Source organism: Mus pahari, chromosome 22 (assembly GCF_900095145.1).
Source record: "Mus pahari chromosome 22, PAHARI_EIJ_v1.1, whole genome shotgun sequence".
Classification (NCBI taxonomy): domain Eukaryota; kingdom Metazoa; phylum Chordata; class Mammalia; order Rodentia; family Muridae; genus Mus; species Mus pahari.
In genome coordinates this window covers 16,157,950-16,163,268 of record NC_034611.1, presented here as the reverse complement: position 1 = coordinate 16,163,268, position 5,319 = coordinate 16,157,950, and the positions used below count along the sequence as shown (strand labels likewise).

Genomic DNA, 5,319 nt, shown 5'->3' with positions numbered 1-5,319 from the left:
TTATTTTTTTCCCCATGGGCTCTAGGGATTATAACTCAGGTCCTCATGCTTGCACAGTGCTAACACCCAGCTCTAGTCTGATAAACCTTAAACATGCAGCCTGATGGGAGTCTTAAATACAGTCAGACCCATCAGCAGCTGCCCACGTCAGGTGTGGGACATTCACTACCTTTATCCTGTCTTAATCCCAGGCTTTCCTGCCCCAAGGCAGCTGTCACTTTAATCCCTAACATGTGTATTAGCTTCATCTGTTGATGGTCTTCATGAACGTGGAATCACACAAGAGAATCCATTTAAATTGTACCTTTGAAACTCATCCATGCTAATACACGAAGCATTGGTTTCTTCTTTTTCATTTCTGTATATAATTTCATCACAATTTAGCCATTCTACACTTGAAGATTTTGACTAATCCATCCTAGAAATATTACACAAATAGCTAACAGGAACACCTGTGTATGTGCTATTTGCTTTATCCGCTGATATCTTAGTAAGATGCTGATATGGTTTGTTGTTATTATTTGAGTTTTTTAGTTTTTGTTTTTGTCTTTGTGTATCTATTATTTGTTTTGATTTTTAATTTAAGAAATCTTTAGCTCTTTAGAAATATTAACCTAACAAATACTGTAAAGAATGTTTTTACCTGTCCCAGAGGTACTGGAGGTGTGGCTGCTGTGTCACATGTGTATCAGTAGGATGAAGAGGGGAGAGAGACTATGTCTATGTTCAGTGTTTCTGCCCATGAACATTTGAATAATTAATAGCCGAAAATTCGTTGAAAAAAAACTGAGCCTAAAACAACTATCAGTCCAGCACCAGGGTGTTCCCAAAAGGAGCTAGCCTAAGACAGCCACCAGTCTGCTGCTAGACAGGCCCAGATGGGCTCCCAGGACAGGGAACAAGCTAAAGAATAGAAGAATCCCGCCTGGGATTGTGCCCCCAGCAGGAGTGAGGCCAAAACCGAGGAGTCTTACAAAGGACCACTCGGGTGGGCAGGGTAAGCAGCCAGCACAGAAGAACCACTAGACTGACACCACCATGAGATGCAGACAGAGCTATCCTGAGAGGATCACCCGTTCAGCACCGTACAGGTCTAGGGAACAGACCATGACCAAGATGACCCCTATTTGGTGCCAAAATGCAGGAATGGAGCATAGCACTTCTAATGCCGCTCCTGAAATGACCAAAGACATCTCTAAGAGGAGCAAGTAAGTGGTAAAGAAATGGAAGAGAAAGAGAAACTATCCTTCTATGTGGGGGGGCTCAACGAAGAGAGGCAGAACTGGAGTCTACAGGGTAGTGAGGAACAACCTGATCTGAGTATGCCTTGGTGATGCCTCGTGGGACCATAGTATGGTCCTGGCCTGTGTTGCTATGGCATCAGAGGCCATGTCTGAGTCTATGACTCTGCATTAGCAGGGGATTGTTATCTCCAAAAATCAGTTGGACATCCCTGATTGAAGCTGCTGTGAAGGGACTTGTTGAGATCTGAGGGCTACGTAGAACTGGTCCTACCCCTCACCTGGGTATGATGGGAGAGCTGGCCCTGAAGGCATGAGAGCCAGAGAGAGCTAACCCTCCAAACCTCCATTCAACTGCAGTACTCAGGAGGGTGGCCCTGAATGTTGTAGGAGTTTCAGGTGAGCCAGCCCCAGTGATACTAGAGGAAAAGCAGGCCCACTCATCTCCAATAAGACAGAGGTACTCTGCTCCTCCATTCCTCTTCACCCCCAGTAGGAGGCAGGATAACTGACCCTGGGGTCATGAGAGCAGTAGAATTGGCTCTGCCCCTCACCACCTGCAGCACTCTGGAGAGCTGGCCCTGCATGTGGAGGTTATAGGTAAGTTGGCCCTAAGGGTGTGAGCATGGGAGAGCCAGCTGTGCCTCTTATCTGCTGTGCAGTGAGGTCATGGGGGAAGAGAGAGTTTCCCGTCACTCTTGCCCTCCCCACTCCCAGGGAGCAAAGATGGCCCTATGGGGTTATGAACACTAGAGAGCCAACCCTGCCTCTTGTCTACTGGGCAGAGATGCAGATGAGGGAGAGATGTCTTCCTCCCCTCCCTTGTTCCTTGTCATCTATGGCAGACAGGAGAACTGGCCATGGGGTTTTGAGAGTGGGAGAGTGGGCCATGTCCCTACACAACTGCAAAAATCAGGAGAACAGGCACTGAACCTTGCCTGGGCAGTGAGATAGAGCTGGCCCTGCTTTCAGGATTTACTGGTGAGCCTCCTCTGAGGGTGTCAGAGCAGGAGAAGCAGGGGACTGACCAGCTAAGCTACCGCCCAGGCCCAGAGCCATTGAACTGGCCCACCCCAACATCTACCCCATCTATGAATTTGTTGGAGCACATGAAGGGGCCAGTCCTAACAGATGCAAAACTACAAGATCTCTTATGACACAGGACAAAAACAGGCTAGCCATGAGAAGTCCCAGTAAGGTTTCAGGAATGGATAGAGTAGCAGAAGCCAGAGGCCTCATAACGGACTGACAACTTGCTGCAATAAGTATTTGCAAGCAAAGAAGTGTAGACAAAAGGGTATACTGTGGGACACACTGTGACACACTACAGCTTTCACAATGACAGGGTTTTTTTTTCTGTTGCGTGGGAAGTTGCAAGGGTGGAGAGTGAGCATGAGAGGAGGCAGAGATTTGAGGGATGAGGGTTCATGATATTAAATTCACAATGAAACAATGAAATATTTGAAATAAATTTAAAAAGAATCTTTTAAATATATATATTTTTTAATTTACATGCTTACCAATTGCTTAGCACTGTATTTTTAACCTGGCATGATCAGAAGGGCACAGGATTTGTAACAGTGCCACCTTTGGCTCACCTTGTCCACATTACACCGTCCGACATTGGTTATTGATAAATAACCAAGTTGGTTATTGATAAAGCTCTTGAGACCTTCACCGTCAAGAATGTCCCTGTGGAGACGGTAGAGTGGGTTGTCACCAGGGTGTGTATGCTCCAGCCACTCTGACAATTAGCATTCAGAAGAACAACTTGATGGCTATGGGGAGGCTTGATGTGTGTGCTCAGTCAAGTAAGCTTTAACAGTGGACACCCAGGAATCACCTATAAACAGTGGCTTCTCTTTAGTGGTTTTTCTATGGACCACCAGAATGAAGTGGGCTGGCTTAGCTGACCTCAAGTTGATCTCTTGTGTAGATCAGACCATTGAATTCACTGATTTTTTTTTTAACAATCTAGGATTTAAAGCAAATTAATAAGGAGAGAAGTCCTAACACAAGAGCAACATTTCCCCAACTTCAACACCCAAATTTAGTCAACAAATATTTCCTGAGTTCTAATATAGATTGGGCAGGGACCTTGGCACTGAGCAGCCAGCAGTGCCCACAAAGGCCACATGTTTGTGGTTAACAGAAAATAAGAGTAGCACAGACAAGAAAGATTTCTAACAAAAGAAATTAGGAAAGACACTATGTGGTAAATCCCAAGGAATGTTTTCATCACTTTGGGTTTACAATAAAGCAAATGCATATAGCATTCAGGTGTATATATGAACAAATAGTTCAATATTCTTTCTAATTAAGGCCATCTATCCTCTGACCAATTGAACATAAGTGAGCCTTGTGTACCCCAGATCCTTACAATATAATGCAGAGTCCTGATCATGCTTCTACTGGAACCTCTAATTGTGCATTGCCCATCAGTGAACTTGACAGACATATTCAATTGTACTCACCTTACACATCCAGTTAAGAGCAGACTAAATCAATATTTCACATATGAATGCTTAAAGTCAAAGCCACAGTGTCTTATTTAAATTTATATTTTATGATCCTTCACAGAGCTGTAAAGAAAACACTGGTGCATTCTGTTGGTAATGCCTCTGCCCCGCTGAGAACATTTAGTGCTATTTAATGGTAATCCACAGGTTCATTTCTGCTCATAAGCAAGGGAACCCCAGTTGAGTTGTTATCTGAGGTTTGCCAAAAGGTTTGTCTCAAGATGCCTGCCCTCTTTATCCCATGGAAGTGTGTGAAGGGGCCAAGGCTGTAATTAGTGTATCCCAAGATAATGATTCTAAAATCATGTGTCTGTCATATAAAAATGATGTGTTGTTCAAAGGAGGGGGGAGATCCTTAATACGAGCAGCTTAATAACAGAAAACTAAGATATCACTCCAGCAATCTAAACTTGTATTATCATTATCATTTACACTATCCAGTTTCCAACAGGTAACTATGAAAAGGTGAAACAATAACTCTCTCCCAAGAACCTTCCCTCCTTTAGGCCACAACACTAAATGAAACATTATAAAGAATATGTTAAACCTGACTCTTTAGAGTAGTTCAAAACAGTCACCATGATAAATGCTGCCCAGAAGCAGAGTGGGCCCGACTCCCCAGTCGAGCCCCTCAAGTGCTATAAACCTACAGAGAAGTTCAGCTCACGCTGAGTTTTCCTTTAGTCACTGGGTAAAGGATAGATACTCTATCCTACAATGTGCTAAAGTAGGTTCCAGACCATATCTGGTCTCTGTGGGTGCTGTGATCTACTAGTATTGTCTGCCAGAGTCTAGGCAAGATAGATATACCTACCATGTTTGTATATTACAATGAAACTCCAAATTAGATGAACTTTAAGGTCAAAGAAGCTGGAAACATCATCTCCTCGGGAAATGAAGTTAGATTATCAAAACAGAACATTCGATTTTCCACTGTTCTCCCCTTTGCCAGTGTCCGGAAGGGAGCTGTTCATTGACTGCTATTGAACTGAGTATTTTTTGTCCTTAAGCAAGATTTTCAGGGGCTAGGGAGATAGCTCAGTTGGTAAACTGATACCTTCATAAATACCTATGTTCTGAATACACACACACACACACACACACACACACACACACACACACACTAAAGGGCAGGCATGGCATTGCGTGACTGTGACCTCAGTGCAATTGTGGGAGGGATGGCCAGCTCCCTGAAGCTTGGTGTCTGGAACTACACTTCCAGCACCCAAAATATTTTTAATGGGAAAACAACCTTAAAAATTGAATTAAGTCTTTTATCATTTTCTAATTAAAACTCTGTCAATCCAAAATAATATAATTCTGTGATCCAGAACATTTAATTAAGCCACCAGTTCATACAATGTAAACATAAATCAAGAAGTGATTGGCTGAGCTGGCTGAATATATCCAGAGCAGCAGACTAACTGGTTAGAAGGTTCCTGTTTTTTTTCAGACAGATACGTAATTCTCTCTAGCTTTTTCCACATCTGTCTTCTTGCAACTGTGGGCAGGGTGCTTAACTTCTCAAGGCAGTCTGTTCTTGTTGTAAAAAGGGTTTT

The 5,319-nt window shown here is 43.4% G+C and overlaps 1 non-coding gene across 1 annotated transcript; it reads left to right on the top strand.

Moving 5' to 3' along the window:
• The first annotated feature begins 642 nt into the window (after positions 1-642).
• On the top strand, positions 643-773 carry LOC115063046. The gene has a single exon (XR_003842928.1). It is a non-coding gene; the product is annotated as a small nucleolar RNA SNORA17 (small nucleolar RNA).
• The last annotated feature ends 4,546 nt before the right edge of the window (positions 774-5,319 follow it).